The sequence below is a fragment of the Echeneis naucrates genome, chromosome 4 (genome assembly GCF_900963305.1).
Source record: "Echeneis naucrates chromosome 4, fEcheNa1.1, whole genome shotgun sequence".
Taxonomy (NCBI): domain Eukaryota; kingdom Metazoa; phylum Chordata; class Actinopteri; order Carangiformes; family Echeneidae; genus Echeneis; species Echeneis naucrates.
The window spans coordinates 11676190-11695388 of record NC_042514.1 but is presented as its reverse complement, the minus strand read 5'-3'; the positions used below and the strand labels follow the sequence as shown (position 1 = coordinate 11695388).

Below are 19199 nucleotides of genomic sequence, written 5' to 3'. Positions count from 1 at the left end.
ATTACATTCACTGAATTCATATTAGTGCAGGCTAAAGTAATCAACTTCCCTAACTCTTCTGCTTACGTTCCTAGATAAAAGCTCAAAGGGAAAGGCTAATGAATAGGCTATGAAGAAATTTTATTTCAGCATCAATTTTAGTTGGTGAATGGCAACACACAGGCTCAGCACAGCTGGTATTTTACCTTGATTTACTGTAATTTAACAATTGAAAGTGGATCAGCTAGATTTCTAATTTCTGTATTGGCATTGGAATAATAGCAGCAAATAAGCACAAATTAGTTTTTAGCTAGTATTCACCTACCAGGCAAACTGGTGAATATTAAGCATAAGAGTGGCAACAGCAAAAGCACAGTGGTTCACAAAACTCAAAGAAAAATCTGAAATTAATCTGGCATTGCATGTAATATGCTACACCATTACTTATAATTACTTATAGAGAATGCCTTCCTTTCACAGATACTTGATTTTCCATGAGCTGGCCAGCTGCCATTTGCTCCTTTTTGACCGACCTGTTTTTGTTTTTTTAAATCATAGCTATTGTAGTATGACATCAGAGGGATCAGAAGTAATATTGTCTTCAAGGCACTGAGTATACAGATATCAATGTATGAAGTTTACTTGTTGATGCAGAAACTGTGTCATTTTTATTGTTTGATGTAATGCAACTTCTATATATAGCTACTCTTCCACAATTCAAAATACCCACTAATATTTGGTTTGTTGATCCATCTAGCAATCTGACCTGGGTCAAATCCCTGCATACTTAAGTACTTATTGGCTCTGGCTCCAGTCAGCATTGATGTAAACACCCAGGTGAATATGACAAAAGTTTCCCTCCCTGCTATCATGTCTTTCAGCATACAAATACTGTAAAGAAACCCATTACCTGTACGGCACAGTGCTGTTAGACCTTTGTAGGTAAATTCAGCAATCAAGTGAGCTGCTAAGCTCAAAAAAATAAGTGAGAGCTACAAACAACATAAGACATTAAACGTAATCAATGATTAGGCTTGGGACTAAAAACATAATTAATGAGAGCAGTGACAATATCAGTGCTCATTATCTCATTTGGAAAAACATTGCTAATAAATAGCAGTGAATCTGTGTATCTGCTCAGGGAGAACATTAAATAAAATTAATTTAAATTTCTTTTTTTTTTTTTTTTGCCCCATCTCTTACAGGAAATGTTGTTGCATGGAAATAGACATGTCTGGTTTTCAAATTCCTAAGACTTGTATTTGAATTGTGAGTTGAGGGAATCCTGACACAGCAGGGACATCAATATAACTGTACCACAATAGCAAAGGCAACAGTGCATTGGAAAATTCCCCTCACTTTGAATTAAACAATTTATCATGATGCATCTTAAATCCCTCTTCCCTCCCATAACAGTCACAGCAATCCATCTCAGACATTACCACAATCATAAAGAAAGCCACAATACACGAAATCACAGCTTCCTTAAAAAGGAAGCTTATGTACCACAAGCTTTCGCTCAACAACAATGGTGAAAAAAAAAAATAAATCAGGTCAGATCAGAAGTACATGCTAACACCACAAACAAGCAGAGATCAGCATTCTTTTAACACTGCCTGATCCAAATTCATAAGAGAAAGATCTGATTTAAAACACACAACAGATTTAACCCTGCATTCAAGATGAACAAATCAACTTTTAAAGCAGAGCCTGGCCAAGGCTATCCTGATAATAATGCAGGACAATGCAATGTACTGTTAAATCAATTCCACACAGAGTCAGGAGAGAGACAGGCTGGGGATATCATGGGCACCAAACTCAATTTCTTTACTCAACAAGAGGTGTATCCAGTGGTGGGGAGCTACCAGTTTGTTTTGCTTTTAACCCCTAACCCTACAGTAAGCACGGAGTCAGCAGGCCTACACAGCTAACAGCAGACAAGTTGTCACAACTTGAGATGCTTCCACTGCACTTGAAAAATCACTGGTCTGAACACAGGGGCCCCTTCTAAGAACAGTACTAGTGCTTCTGACGTCAATTTGGTCAAAGCCTGTGTTTAAATGTCCAGTAGGTTACAACTTTCCATTTCTAGAACAAATGTGTTCATTTTTTTAGAAAGATCTGTCGGTACCTATTCAAGCTGCTATCCCATAACGTTTGGGATCTCATTTTAAAATGGACAGTCTGATCCATGTCCAAAAAAAAAAAAAAAAAAATCGCCACATACAGTACAGGCCAAAAGTTTGGACACACTTTCCTATTCATTTGAATGAGAAAGTGTGTCCCAACCTTTGGCCTGTACTGTACATCCATGTGTATGCATTTCCAACACCCAGTGCCTTTACAAAAATTCAGCTTTTGACTAGGCATTATGATGAGTCCATAAAAAAAAAACCCATTACATTCACATCTCTACCAATTTGTTGGCATTGATTTTTGAACTTAAAAGAAGTCTAAAAAAAAAAAAAAAAACTTAAAATACCCTTGAAAATGTTTTGAACAATTTGTGAAACTGAACTGAACTTTAAGTCTTCCACCATCCCACTGACCAGTATCACTCACAATTTCAGACACTACATGTCCACAACGTCCGACAGCCGACAAAAATCAAACACATGAAAAGGCAAGATTGCAATGAAATAAAGAGCTAGAATCAGCAATTCACACTATGAGACAAAATATGCATCCACAGCGCAGCTGCATCGTGGTGTTGGCGGGTCAACCCCATCGTGGAAGCTGCGGAATGCCCACTGTCCCTTTGTCTTTGCTTTCTGGCAACACAGGGACACCAGCTGTATTAGGGCGTTCCCATCAACCACTGAGCAAAGTGAGCATTCTTGTACCACCAAATGTGATTTTTGTTGTTAACTCAGGGACGTTAACCATATAAAGCGCTGTCTTTGAAAGGCTCTCAAAGAATCTACACAGGAATTAGCATACCACACTGATTATAAGTGTTCCATTATGAAACAGACAAGATCATGAATTATTTGTAAAATATATTATACCAAAAAAGAAGCACATAGGATGGAGGCCAAAGGAGTTATATCAGCAAACAGCAGTTGCATAAGTGGATCTCTGGAGTAAAAGATGTTTCAATTATGTGAACACTGTAGCTCTGTACAAACATGACTGATGCGATTCATGGTCTGATAATCTAATGAATGTGAACCTGGATTAAAAGAGGATGGTGCAAAGTACTCGAACTGATTCTTTATAAAGATGTGATTTCAAAATAAATTTGGAAATAAAATGACGGCCTCAACAAAAATTCTATTTTTAAATGCTACTACACAACCACAAAACTACAGAGTAAGCATAACGGTCTTCTACCAAACATATATTTTTAAATATCTGACTATCACAGTTTGTAGAAAAATGAAGTTGGTCTTAACTGTGTTATAGGCTGAGCTCAGATCAAATTTCTGCACAGCTCCCCTGCTGTGCAAACGCAGTGGTTTCAATGGAAACGTAGGAGAGAAGCTCAGTTTTTTGGAACCAGCTGTTTTGCTGAAAGCAGTTAATAGAGAAATCTCAACTTGTTCAATCTGAGCTACTCCACACAGCACAAAAAAATCTAAGAAATTGTTTGCATGCATAGGGTTAGTGAAACTACAGCCATAGTTTGACTTTGTCAGTTGTTCAGACAACTGCTTTGTCCAAGTACAAATACCAAGGAGAACATTTATTTTTTTGGTCGAAGTATTTCTGACTCCACAACAATAGGTGGCACTGAACCCTTTCCATTTGATGGGTATTGAGCCACTTCCAGTTGACCTTTTTACCTCACAGCTGGTGGCCTTTCAACTAAAGACCTATGTGTACAAGGAGATTGATAGTGGTACACCTTAATGTGACTTGCTGTTATGGTGCTAAGCGGAAAAAGACAATGGAAACAACTGCTTTACTTATGTCATCGTCTCCTATTTCCAAGTAAAGCCGCAAAATCTGACTTCAATATGAGGGGGCACATACATGGAGTTATCTAACTATGAATCACATTATCTAGGTGTGTTAGTACGATTAAGAGAAATCTAATTTTGTATAATTTCAGTTGAATTAAGATGTTTACATCCATTTTAAAAATCAGATTATGGTCAGATTAACCTAATAATTTGGCTTTCTTCAGTGCATGGAAACCTACTGAATAATTCTCTCATCGTCGTATCGTAGTATATCAGGATGTCTGTGTTGGCTTTGCCATAATAAAAGGAAATCAGAAGATCTATTTCATATGATTAATTGGTACTATGCCAGAAGTTGGAACAGAAGCTGGAGGGTACAAATAGACATCCCCAGCTCCTCTGCAGCAGAGAGAAAGAACGGCTGCAGGCCTTTTCAATTCTGAGGCTTGAGAGTAAATGGGGGAGGGGCACAGAGCACAGACACATTCTTCACAATGGTGAACTTGACCTCTGAGGTTGTTACATACACCATGTGACTGCTGTCAGCTGTGTGTGCATTAGTGTGTGTGTGTGTGTGTGTGTGCGTAGACTGGTTTTTATGTCCTGGTCGGGACTTTAACCTGAATACAGGACGCTTTCTGTCAATTAATTGTTCCCACAGGGATAGTAAAGCAAGAAACTTGTTTTCTTGGGAGGAAAAAAAAAACAAAACAAATAAAAGTAGGGCAATCCTACATACAAACTATTGACCTGTAATTTCTAAGTTCCAACACATCTACTTTTTAAGATTTTTGTCCACCTATACAACAGAGTGAACTGTGAATTGAAAACTTTTTTCATGTTTCTCACAGATCAGAACATTGCGAACATGTTCCAGTAATATTTAGTCAGTTTCAACGCACAAACAGCATGTAAGCAATGTTTTCCACTACTTTATGTAGTGATGGACATTTTGTTTACCATGGATTACCATGAAATTAAAACTAAGACTGAAAGCACATCTGCACTTAGTTCCTCATTGTGAAATTCTGGAGTAGGCCCCACCTACTGTGGCTACTTATGCAAAACTCACATAGTATGTCCTCACATTTGAGTATCAATCAGCCACAGAGTAAGGACTTTATGAGTTGGGGCGTTTTTCACTGGTAATTAGCGAGTGTATAAGCGCAGTAAGCAGAGTTCTGTGTTGATGTTGCTTGCTCGCATATAACTATATCTGCCTCAGCCAGACCCAGACTCAGATAAGGAGTCATCTGTGGTAGTAAAATCAGCGATTTGGACCATACACAGCCATTAAAGAATATCTGACGTGTTTACAAACCAGTCTGACAAAAAACTTGAGTCCAGCACCAAATTCAATTTTTTTTACTCGCCAAAGGGCATTTCCACTGGTGGTAAGCAACCCATTTGTTTGGCTTCTGTTTATTTTAGAGCTGTAAGCACCAAAGTTGGTTATGCTGCAATAGCAATTATTAAAATATCTCTCATAAAGTGAGAACCATTAAATTACTATGCTGAACTAGCTCACCTTAGCAATATGTTGTCAACAACGGCATATTTCTCTGCTTAAGGAAATAATAAGAAGTGTTCTATAGATATATATATAGATTTGTGATAAGAATATGCCACTCTCAAACTCCACCATGGCAGTGCACAGCATTATATTGCAATGGAGGGGACTAGGCATTGTAAGTCCACAGTCAAAGTTGCTTTAAATGGGAATTATATTTATATTATGGAGCCATTGCCGAACTTTTTGTATAGCATTACACATTTACAGATTAATTTAATGTAGTCAATTATTCAAATTACTGCCATCACCAAAATAATTTATACAAACAATGTAATTGTGTAGGTGTTATAATAAATTATGGTTAATCTACTCATCTGGGCACATGGATCTGAGGCTGTTCCATATTTGTGTAACTTCAGCTGATGTCAGGCAATTAAGAAAGACATTTCACTCACTGTACTCCTTTGTCCATTTTGTCTGTTCTTTTTCAATTCACAACACCATCAAGCGCTGGTTACATAACTGTACTATGCCACCACTCTTCCTCTGTGATTTAATAAGGCCAAGTAATCAATGTGTCCTGTGTAGATAACATGACTCAGCTGACTACTCTGAAACTAACCTATTCTTGGGTCCTCTGCCAATTGTTGAAATCAAAGTCAAATCAAAAATTCCTGTATAGACTAACTTCATATTATATCCCTAAGACCCTTCTGGTCACATCGCCATTTCCTCTCTGTCGAAATTACCATATGAAACTGTTCAGCTGCTATAGACAGACAGACACACCACAGATTATTCTCACTGCCCCATTTTAAATTCTGGTGGCTGCTACAGCATGGCCATTAATAGAAACGTTGCTTGCAGTTCAGTAAAGTAACAGGACCAATGTGAGCATAGTCAACAAGCTGGTTAAGAAACACTGACCACAACCATCAGCTAATCAGATTTGCCTCCCTACAAACTGTAAAATGTACAATTACAGGCATTGACAGCACATTTTAATACTAAGACGGAGCATTGCCTTCAGCGATATCCATCCATTTTACACAGACTAACCAAAACACGACAGCATCGTGAAAGGAAATGGAAATAATAGAAAAATGACTTGCAGTTGAAGACTGTCTGTGGCTTATATGAGTTCACAGCTATCAATACTGCTAGAACAACCACTATACAACGTATGCACTTTCGTTATGTTTTGCATTTACAGAAACATTTGCTCCTGGTGATTTTTAAAAGGTTCTGTAAAGGCTGTTACTGCCTTCGGCCATTAGAATCTCAGACAAACTAATTTTCACCATTGGATCCACAGATGAAATTGTGTACACAAGCGTTAACAAAAACAGCAAAGCTAAAACAAACATTCCTATGATGCATTTCACATGAAATAAGCCACGATCAACATTTGCCAAAACAAGCACGAACACAACAATATGTCTAACAGCACACTAGCTAACATTATCACATGTACTGTAGCCAGTAACAAAAAGAGCCATGAAATCGCCAATGCCTCAAGGAGAAGAAAAGCCAGCTCTGACACAAGCTTTGAGCAGTGAATAGCCTGTCCATGTAGGAATCTATGTTCGATGTAGGCAATAACTCATAACAGACTGTGAAATACACTATAATATCACAGATAAGGGGCATAGCTTGGCCCGATGCGAAACGGTGAGGTATTGCTTTTGTAAAATGGTTACAAAGTATAGCAAAACATTCATTCATTAATCTTCTACAGTTTATCCATTTTCAGGCTGCGGGGTGCTGGAGCCAATCCCAGATCACATTGGGTGAGGGCGGAGTCACCCTCGGCAGATTACCAGTCCATCGCAGGGCCAACATACCACTCACAACCACTCACACTCACACTCACACTCAGACCTACAGACCATTTAGAGTCGCCAGTTAACCCAAACATGGTGTCTTTGGACGGTCGGAGGATATCGCAAAACAGCTCAAGTAACAAACATGACTAAATGATTTTTTACTATTGAATATACAACCGTTAATAAATACAAAAAAGTAGTTCCTCCTGGCTACCTGCACACGTTGCACGGCGGTTGCTATGCAACAGACTAACCAGTTACATTTTAATCGCATTGGTTTTTTCTCCTTCTCCTGCCTGCTCTTTTGTTAGCACTGCGTTATATTTTTGCTGCCTTTTTTTAGCTTAGGTTTCTAATGTTGTTAAACAACCAGCCTGTTTGTTTTTCTTTCTATGTTAATATGTTGCTTGTCAGTTGACAAGGGTATATCAGGGTTTGTTCAAAGTAATTCGATGTCATTGCCATTTATTAGGCTCATGATACAAAACCCATCAGACTGCTTCATTTGAGCTACCCATTTCTTAAGGTGTCTTGATCTTTGACCTTAGTCCAACAATCACTACGGCCCACCGGAATTGTTAGCTCTGTGTATTGCACTGCAAGTTATCTTTGTAGATACAGCTACAACCACCGATTTAACAGAGGCACTTACAAGTACGAAAATTAAAACCCAGCCAGCCAGTTTACCAAATCAGAGAACAGAGTCGTTCAAATTAAAACACATCCAAATGTGTGGCTTTGTTCTTGGCAGTAAATTACAATATTTAAACACCTTCCTACAAAAAAAAAAAAAAAAAAAGAAATTTTGTTTCAATTCTTGATTTAAGAACCTTTAAAGAATGTAATTGGTATTACTGTAAAGGTGGTGAGGCAGGAATTATTACTTTCATCATTCTCTAATGTATTCTGACATCGAAAAGATTGCAGTTTGTACGGCTTTGACGTGTGATTTCCATTCTCTCAATCTGTGAGCATCACTACATCAAATATTTTAAAAAATGAAAATCTCACAAAAAGGAATTTAGTGAGTAAAGAACAAAACTACTCCGGTGCCCTATTCTATGCTGTTAAAAAAAAAAAAAAAGCTTTAACATTGTACTTAAACATGAAGCACAAACTCCAACGGGCTACAGTCCACAGACAACCACAGAAATGTCTCAATACCACACGTTCAGTGACAACAAAAAGCACAAAAAGCGCGGGTGACTTCATTGGATGGTTGGATGGTTTTTTGATTACATTTTGACGGTATACATGTTACACATGATTATACCATTTAGCCTTATACATGCCCAAGATATTATGGGTACCTTAACATTATAAAATTGTGAGTGACATTCAGAATGACAAAATGAAAACATGGTTTGGCATGACATCAGACAGAGGCACATTTGATGCTAAATGACAATTAGCAATAGACTAAAATGTAGCTAACTGAATAAATTATATTGTTGTTAGTTACGAGATTTCAGTTATGATGGAGTGTGTTGGTAAATGGACAGCACTTACATAGTATTATACATTTTCTCGTCTTATCAATTACTCAAAACGCTATACAAGATAGGGCACATTCACCTGCTCACAGACAGCACCCACTACTACTCATATCATAACTCAAACATGCACACCTATAATGATAGACTGGTAGAACAGCCACCATAAACAGTTTGAGGTCCAGTATCTTCCCAAAGGACACTTGCAGAGGAAGCCTGATAAGTGGACATTATACCGACTAAGCCATAAATGTACTCATGACAGCAGAAAAGCAAAAGCAATAGATGCAATAAAAATACATAAACTTGTACAATTCAGCCTCAATGATTTTATTTGGTTTGGAATTTTGTTTCCAATAATACAGAGCTCCACTTCTAGACCAACCACTGTTTAGAAATTCAACACTCTAAGACAGTTTGAACAGTTATCTGAAGAAGTACCAATGACTAATTTGTTAGCATGTGATTATATCTAGGGGCTGCAGATTTATTTTTTGTGTTTGACAAGTCTTCCTGCATGACAAGCTTATTCAGCCTAATGTACTAACACAGAAAATGAGGGTTGTGCTGCCTCACTCAAAGTTGCACTTGAATGAGCCGCAAAAACTGATTGGCATCTGACTGTTGACACTTATATGTTGTTCACCTGAGAGAGAAGAAATAACTGGGCAGTAGTTAATAATCCAAATTCCAAAGAATTGAGCAAACAGCCTTCATGCAGTTGGAAACATATATGGTACATATTAGCCATCAACCAGCCAATTAAGAGCTGATAGGGGCCTAACTGAAGACAGTAATGCGATAAAAAACTTAATACTAGAGGGAGCCATTGACAGTAGATGTCATGCCACTGTATACATGTTAAACGCCATTGTAGTGCTATCCACTGTAAATACTTAACAATAAGTGAAAGCTTAAAAAATCCACTATTGATCACGCTAAAGTCAATGACTTATTATGAAATATTACATACACCCTGTTTCTCTTTTAACTTCTTGTAAAAGAACTTGGTTTGTGTGTGTGCGCCCCATTTCATTATGATACATTAAAATTCGTGCTGGATTTAGCAACTGAAACATTATGATTACCTACAAAATTTGATTAGACCAAATCAACACAGGCAAACCAACCATGAATGCAACAGGCTACCAGAAAATACTCACTTGAATTTTGAAATTGTGCATTTAAAAACAAATTACATGACTTAGATTTCAATTCATGGCTAAAACAACATTAACCCAATTAGCTCAGGCTAAACAGGCTGTATGTTACCAAGCCCTTTGCTTTCTTGCACAGATACTGAAGGCTTATCTGGGACTGGTACATTGTGTCATTGAGTTGAGCTTCACAAGGTTGGCAAGTGGCCCTCCTGGGTGTGCGTTTGTGTGTGCGTGTGTATGTTCACCCCTCCCCCACACCACCGATGGCTTTGGAGCAACCAGCTGCAAAGCACTCTAGTAATCTTTGAATAAGACTGACACAAGGTTGACAAAATAGAAATACACTGGCGTATTTAGTGATCTACAGTATGATGCAGGTAATCACGGTGAAAAAGCAACAGTAACATAAAGACTGGGCCCTAATACGAGCTTGTGAAGCAGAACCTCAAAACCGGTAAATTTAACTTGGGTATGAAATCAAAACTGTGTCAGTTTCAATTTTGATTTACACTTGCAGTAGATTTGTGTTGTTTCCTTTCACCCATAACTTAGATCAAAGAACTTATAAATGTAGAACTAAAGTGCAATAAACAAAAAGTAGTTAAAGTAACTGCATGCTAAAAGCATGAATCCACTTTTTGCAAGTATGTAAACGAACAAATTAAAAGTAAATATTATGGTAAAAAGTTAGCTTGTATGAGCTGCGGGAATTAAAAAGATTTATACTTTTTTCCCTACTAAAATAAAGCGTGTTAAGTATAAACACTGTCACGGCATTTGAACATTTGAAAAAACAAAAACAAACAACCCAACAAAAAACATCAAGGCGGTTTTTAATTCAAAGCTAGCAGTAGTTGCAGGAAGGAAGGGCGCGCTCACAAACACAAACCACGCACTGAGATCTGCCCTACGAACACGTGCACGCCGGACGCGCGCGTGTACATGCGTGCGTGTGCGCCTACTCACGCGCCGACGCTGCCCATCCCCCACCGCAGAAAACAGAAAAATAAAGGTCCAAAACGGCGCTGTAACCGGCCCAGACCTCGCACCGACGGCCGCACGCCGTCGCCCTGAGCCCGGCCACCATTTATAACGGCAAGAACGGCGTGAAAAGTCGAGAAACACTCACCACAAGCTCCAAATCACACAAGAGGAGGGGGGGGGGAGGGGGGAGAGAGGAAGGTGGGGGGGGCTGCCTTCTCCTCTTGTGCTCCTAATATGGAATCTCCTCCTCCTCCTCCTTCAAGCACCGTTTGTTTTTCTAGCTCTGATTAAACCTCGAAAAACGCGTTATATCGGCCTCCAGAGCCGGCCGAGCGGTGCTAGGAATCCCCAATGACCGACGTGTTTTGGATACACGGGCTTATGTGGCGATAAATCCCCTTAAAGGCGAGCCGGACGGACAGTCGGGTCCGGATTGTAAGGTTCGCTCGCTAGTAGAGAAAAAGAGCCAAACGGTTCAGTAGCAGCCAGCCAACGGCTTCAGACTGAAACACACAGCGGCTGACCCGCCACGCGAAAATGAGCGAGGCCCGAGCTCCTCTGCAGGAAGCACGCTCCAGTCACATAAACATCAAAGTGGGTGTCGCAGTATGGAAAGGAAGAATAGCTGGTTGGAGGGGTGTGTGTGTGTGAGGGGTTGGCAGAAAGTCTACAAAAACAACTTACAAATGTTGCGTTAAAATTCATTTAACGACCAATATGATTTATTTTTTTTAAAGCATATTATAGCTTCAGTATAGCTATTTTTGCATTGCTTAGCTTTGCTTTGTAAGTTCAAGGTACTTTAAACTTTAAAATTAAGTTCAACCAATTTATTTATATTACTGAGCATAAAATAAAAGTAGTCATGTTAGGGGTTTTATATATATACTGGTTACAGAATGTTATGGGTTCGATTCCCAGGCCTGGGGCCTTGCTGTGCAGAATTTGCATGTTCTCCCTATACTTGGGTTTCCTCATGGTACTCCGATTTCCTCCCACCGTCCAAAGACATCATGTTTGGGTTAATTGGTGACTCTAAATTGCCCGTAGGTTTGAGTCTGAGTGTGAGTGGTTGTTTGTTTGTTTTTGTGTGTTGGCCCAGTGATGGACTGGCGACCTGTGTCGGATTTACCCCGCCCTCACCCAATGTGAGCTGGGATTGCCCCCCCTCCACCTCCACAACCTGGAAACAGATAAGATGAATGATAATTAGATTAATGAATGAATGATTATAAATGAAATGTTTCATGGCCTAAGTAGACCCAAATTTCCTGGTCTGGTAAATATTCATCACAAACAAGCTATAAAAACAATAATTTCAGTTCTTTTCAGAAACACAAGTTATTTGACTAACTCCATTCCACAGATAAAACCGGTCCCCGGTCCACAGAGACCACATAGTTGCATATTCGCCACTGAATATGTGGCTGTCTGACTGTCCGACTGTTGTTCAAATCATGAAGTAATGGAAGAATATAAACATGTTTACAATGGGGAATTTACAGGGGGGATCTTCAGAGAGAGCTTTAGAAACCCCCTCACTTCCCACATCGTTTTTTTGTGTATGTGCGACCCTTTTAAACTGATATCTCGCCATTTTATTGCCAAGAAAACCAATAGTTATGCTGCCTTTGCCTGTTTACACTGAACAGAGCAAAGGGGGAAGATGAAGCCCCCTGTGTGATCCGATATTTACATCCAGTTCGCGCCATGATAGACCAGCTGTAGAGGTTTAAGTGTACACTGGGTTTCTTCTACTCTGTCTAGTTCTCTTTTGGCATTTATTGCAAAGCTATTTGTAGCTCCTTTCATACCAGAGTGAAGTAAGTGTTTGATGAATGTGTTTCCTGGAGAGAAATGTAAAAATGTGTAACAATATTCACATTATTAAACCACATCATTTCTGCTCCCTCCTTGTGACAAGGCAAGCTTTTCACTCCACCTTAAAATGTAGCTGCTCAGAACAACTATAAACACTTCCAATGTCATCATACTCCCTGTTCTGGTAGACTTTAGACCAGAGCCACACAATAGAGGATAACCTTGCCCTAAATAAAGTAGGACATTGTCTGGTCAAGGAACAAACACTTTATCTCTCCTGTAATTTATCAGTATAAGCTTGAGTAAACTCCAACAAATAAATTCAATAATTAAAAATGATCACCACAACACTTGTGATATAGAATTACTGTTAAAACTCTGCCTGCGCAGCTGTTAAGGGTTTTCTCACTATTTTAGGACCAAATAATCATTTGAATGAACCATGTCAGAATCAGAATTTGATTTATTTGCCACAAGAAAATATCTAACTCAGTTCTATCATTCATCGGTTAATGGTCAGAATGTGCTGAACTGTTACTGATCGCCCTGTAACTCTTGATCATACTGAAGAAGGGCTGATTCTTTGGAATTGGGCCAAAATTGTCACCAGAAAGCCATCCAGTCAATAAGTGAAGAATCCAATTGGATGGAAAACTACATTTTCTGCCAATTAAAGTCGTTACATTATGTTACAGTTGGTTTACACGTCTAACATTTATTAATGCCAAGGAGCAGATTATTATAATTTTTTTTTAATTGCAAAATAATGCTCAGGGTGTTTTTGACATGGTTATTGCTAAATTAGACAACTGTCTGTTTTCAATGTAGCGGCCAGAAGTTGGAGGTGGTGGGGATGCCGTGATAAACAACACAATCCAAGGAGAGGCAGCAGCAGGGGACTTTTATAGAAAGATCTATAAGATGCGTTGACATTCTGCACAGATGTAAACAACGCAGAATAGAAAACTATTCATGCATGCTTGCATTAAATGAAAGCATATGCTCATCAACATGCACACACTGAGGTGAAATAAACTGACAGACAGAAAGCCCCGGGTTGGTGTCTGGTGTGTGCTTTAGCGTGGCTGTAAAAGAGGAGTGGGAGGAGGATGGGTAATGACATTTATACAGAGGCAATATCAGTGAATTTCCTCTGACACTGCAGCACAAGGGGAGCCCCAACTAATTTGATGGAGGAAATTTTACACTCCTTTCATTTGAGCACTTTAATGCTTGTTTCTCTTTTTGTTTTAAGAAGAAATACGGCTATCGCAGCAGCAGTATGTAATTTTGCTGCTTTTCTGGCCCATGAATAAAGAGAAACACCGTGGCTGAAACAGTTCCACTGAGGCAAGTTGTGCAGTGAAACACTTAAGGGTGCAGCAGACCACTGCCAGGGTAATGGCTCTAAGGGCAACCACAATACACCATCTATATGCAGCACTCAGCCTGAGTATTTTCTCCTTCTCTGTTCATTCTGTAGCAAACACATCACCACTACTATTACCATCCAACGGTGTTTGACTTATATGAAACAACATAAGACTTGGATTCAATCAGGGATGCATTTTACCATCCAGTGATGTGGCTACTGTACATATCCAACAAGCACACTATTAGTACTCTTGCAATACCACAAAAATTGCAAGGTTGCACCAAACCAAAACCAAATTATCATCTAAGAAAAAACAGAGGTGAGCAAATTCTCATCCCTCGATAAACTGAATAGGAATTACACAAAAATTTTGAGAAAATATCCTGTTAGCCTGTGTCCTTGGTCTGGTCTTCACAAAAGTGTAAGCCTGTCCTTTTTCTCTGTGATGGTAAGTCAAATAACAATTGGCAGTTCTACTATGTTTTTTGCTATGATGCTGTTTGGCCAGCTTTTTCATTCCCTACTTGATCTGAGCATAAAACCGAAAAAACAAACTGTACAAAAACATAAAACTTTTTTTTTTGTTTGTTTGATATGAGATTCACACACAACAAAATAATGATTTGTTATTTGAATTCCAATTATGGCTTCGCAATTGAATATGAAAAGAAGGACTGATACACAGATTCACACACCTTCCTCTGGCCAACTTTTTCGGTCATTGCACAACAAACACCAACAGCGTTGGCCTTTAAAACCCATACCAGCTTCAAAGGACAAACAATACCTCACCCTACCTCTGGCATATTTAGCGTTTTGACAATGACAAAGTCTCAACAAAGCATGAATCCATAATACGTCTTCATAAGACCTTACAGTAATGGCTGCTCTGTGCCTACACTGCTATAATTTACTCAGCATGGTGGTGACTGGAATAGCATGGTTGGCTGTTTCTGTTAAGTGATTAAATTATTTACCAAGGCAGAGATGGAGAGAAAAACAGATATTGCATGAATGTGTGTGTGGGCTTTTATGTGGGTGAGCGAGGGGGAGTAGAAAAACAGAAAGGAACGACTCGTATCCCTCATCATATGCTGTGTGTTTGTGAGTGTGAATCAGAGAAAGGGAGACTGGCTCGGTGTGTTCTGCCTCGTCAGGCTGATAAGACAAAGAGAGGCCGGTCGTCTTATTATCCTCATCGATCCCAGCTCACATTAACATTTACAACTAGGAAATCCAGCTCAGACAGTTTAAGACTCTCCTGAGTGGAGGGGAGAGGGAAATACAGAGGAGTGATCTCACATGGTGGAAGGGGAAACACTGATAATAAATCCTATAGTGTGCAACCAAGTCTATGTTTTAAAATCTACCCAACATAGTAGCATAACTTTGGGTAGTTATATTGAGAAGGCTGTTCCGCTTCAACTCAATGTACCAAATACTCTAAATCGCAAAGAAGGGAGATAATAAAACTTTTAGAGATATTCCCACCAAAGATTGCTAAATAGAACTATTTCAGCACAAAGAACTGAATTTAGCAATATTAGAAACATAGCTCTTGGTTACACAATATATGTGGGACACAAATTTGGTTCGGACCAAACTTAAAAATATTTTCTTAAACAGAACATAATTTAGTTAATCATACGTTACCTTCACAATGAATAGTATGTACAGACAGAGCACTATGCTGTTGCTGTTTCATCCTGTGTCTCCTGAGTAGATACAGTATTAAAATGTGTTTATGTATTTGGATACAAAAAGTCTGTACAGAGAGACTTGCATTTCCGTACAGAGAACTAGCTTTGCAACCCTTCACCTCCTATTGAGCAGAACAGCTTCAACAAGCATTAACACGTACTGGTTCAACTGATCACAAGTGAAAAGCTCTTAGCACAGGTGTGAGCACACCCAAAAAGTATCAAGAACGCATTCAGACCACATTCAAAGGTCGTCTTCCTCCTCAACTAACTCTATATCCTCTACATAAGCCGATTTACAAATCACTTACTGTCTTTGTCCAAAACATCTGAAATTTCACGAAAGCCTGTCGCTACATTATGAATAAGTAAATCATGTTGTTCACTTTCATTTGTCAAGAGCACACCAAGAATTAGACCCAGCTTGTATTTTTTTTATTATTATTATTTTAATATAGCAGTGTTGGTGGTTAAAAACAGAAATTATGTATATTTTTGTTTGCACATACAGTGTGGAAGTGAGATTCAATCGCGTGAGCAGGAACGCATTGTAATGACAGGTGACAATCTGACAAGCAACAAAACAAGATTTATGCTTGTGCTTATGAGCAGGGCAAAAAATCACAAAGCAACACTTCAGAAGGAAGTGTTTAAAGGTTTATATTCATGGATTTATCTGTTTAAGCAACAGCCAGATGAGAGCCAATTAAGACCAGCTAGCCGCAGCCCTTTCTGTCATTTGTTGCGTCCAATGTGGCCTGAAGACTTTGCGTCATTCAGTGGGTGTGTTGCCTGTTGCCTTGTAAACACAACAATGGACAAAGCTCTTGTCCACCGATATTCACCACAACCTGCTCTGGGCAAAAAAACGATATTTCATATCAGATAAAACTTAAAAATAGCCCCTTTCATGATCTTCCATGGACAGCCTATGTCAGGTTACGACGCTCTCTAACAGAACCTGTCTGTTCATATGAGCTTAAGGGAACTTAGGTTGGCCTTCATTAAGTACTTGGTATTGAAACAGCTGCATTCATGGCATCCTTGGTTTTGAAAAGTGTGCTAGATCTAAAAATAAATAAATTTTTCAAACAATAGCCAATGAAATGCCAGAGCGCTCTCTTTTTTCTTTTTTCTGTAACGGCGCCGGCCACAGACTTAGCAAGTAACGCACATTTTAAATGACCAAATATTACAGCTTTCATCACATTGCAAAGTGTTATCTTGAAATCCAAGATAACTGTGCCACAAAATAAAGAGATAGAATTACAATTAAAACAAAGCTGCTTATTTCCATGTAGTTATTTCAAAGCCAGCTGCTGCAGAGTCGAGGGGTTGCCGACCTCTGGCCTAGCCTGTGCTGCTGCTTGTAAAACATGCTACTTCGCATGCACGGTAGTAATCAACTCAAACAAAAGTATCAGCATTCATCACCCTCTATCAGCTGTACTATCATGGCTGGACAGTGGAGCAACAATGTTCAGAGAGATTTTAGTAAAAAGATCTAATAGATTGAGATCAAGGGATAATTCAACCATAACTGACAGCCTTTGGTGTCGACCTCTGTTATCCGCCACTATTCCCTGTGCTGTGAGGTGTCACAATTTTTGTGCTGTAATACAAATATCTATTTTGGGAACCATGACAAGAGTATAAAGAAGTTGACTGCCACTGAAAAGCTGCTGACATTGCAGTGGTCATTGAAGGTCAGCGACAAAGGGTTTCAAAGTCCATGGTATTTTAACTCTGGTCAGGAGATGATTTCGATCGTGTCAGAATTTGACCTCCAGCAAAGACTTCTGTCACTGAGCTGTAAAATCATACTGTTGCAATACATAACAATCACCATCCCCATTCTATATTACAATTCTTAAGTTTTTTTAGCAGCTTTTAATTGTTGAAAGCAGCATCTAGAACCCAGCATCTAAAACTTAAACATCAACGATTTTAGGATGAATAAACAATCGCAAAATCAACTATCAGTATAATAAAACTGTGAAAAACATCTGTTTTTGTGGTATTTTACAAACTGCAGCTGATTGGAGTGAAGTGGTCAAATTTCTTCTTTTCTGTGCTTAAATATGAGGTTCTTTGATCATAATGGTACTACATTAGATTTGTCGTAGTGACAACAGTGTATTTTATTTACTCCATGGCAATATTGAACCTAAAATTGGCAATGCTACCTTTAGAATTAGAGGATCAAAGACTTAATAACATGAGGTAAGGTTTTCTCTTGCAACTAACTAAATGACCCTCCCCTCAGGTTGCCCTTTCTAAGCATGTAAGTGAACCTACAGTGGCCTTTGGGTAATTCAGAGGCTTGAAAGGCCCCCTACAGATCCAGTGTCCCAGTTGAGCTATTGTAGAAACACAGTGGTACAATATGGTGGGCTGCTAGGAGAAGGACCCACTCCCTGTATACTGTAGCTTTGCAGAGCCACATTTTAAAATAATGATCATTAGGAGAAAGTGCAGGAACCTGAGCTAAATTTCAGATTTTACAGCAAAGGAGGTGAAAATATAATTCATTACAAAAAACAAAACAAAACAAAATTCTGTTTTCACTTTCTCTTTATGGGGAACGGAAACTGTCTAATCTCACCAGAAAAACATCATAAAATATCAGTTGTCCCTTTGCAACTACAAGGGTCTATGATATAAATCTAGACTATAGCAGCACAGCTAAAATGATTGATAGTGTGCCCTTCTCTGTATTATTTCTTTTGGCTTGCGTGCGAATAGACTCATAGCATCTTAAAAATGTCCAACAAATTAGAATTGGTTTGATGTTGTGAGTCATTTCATTCAAGCTCTCTTTATTGTTGTTAATTTTATTTCTGTTATTCTCTGTGTCTTATTGCCCATTATGCCCATCTCTCTTGCTACTCAGATGAAATCATCCATCTCTATTCAAGAGAAAGAGAGGATGTGGGGGAGGGGCGGAGAGAGAGAGAGAGAGAGAGAGAGAGAAAGAGAGCTTATTGTAAACTGTAAGAGGTGTGCAGCAACTGGGACAGATTATGTCTGCGGAAACGAGGACTGCAGGATCCCACCCATCCCCCACACCACACAAACACACACACACACACACACACACACACACACACACACACACACACTACAGCTCATTTGTGCCTGGCTGGTCACCTCACTGCAATAGATAGATTCCACCCCACCCCCAATCCTCTGCTCAGTCATTCAGACCTGGGAGAGTCAATAACAAGCTGACATCATCACTGGTTTTGTAGGATACAGTGCTGCCTTTATTCTAGCAACCATACAAGAGAGAGGGAGAGAGAGCTGTATCTTCTGATGAGGCCGGGGGGCTGAGTGGCCGAAAACAGGTCAGAGAGTGAAGGTAGATTTAGGTGGACAGAGGGGGAGAGGGGCAGAGAGATAGAGAGAGAGAGAAGGCGGAGTGGGGGAGGGAAGAGCAGCAT

At 39.2% G+C, this 19199-nt stretch overlaps 1 protein-coding gene across 2 annotated transcripts in view; it reads right to left on the bottom strand.

Annotated features, from left to right (window-relative positions):
* Positions 1–11343, bottom strand: part of tbl1xr1a (TBL1X/Y related 1a) — a 29402-nt gene extending 18059 nt beyond the window's left edge. The window contains exon 1 of one of the 2 annotated variants that reach the window (XM_029500105.1): positions 11006–11343. The gene's annotated coding sequence lies outside the window, so the exon portion shown is untranslated. Of the gene's footprint in view, positions 1–10842; positions 10954–11005 lie in introns of those variants that run through there. The other variant, XM_029500106.1, reaches the window with a different exon arrangement.
* Between the last annotated feature and the right edge of the window lie 7856 nt (positions 11344–19199).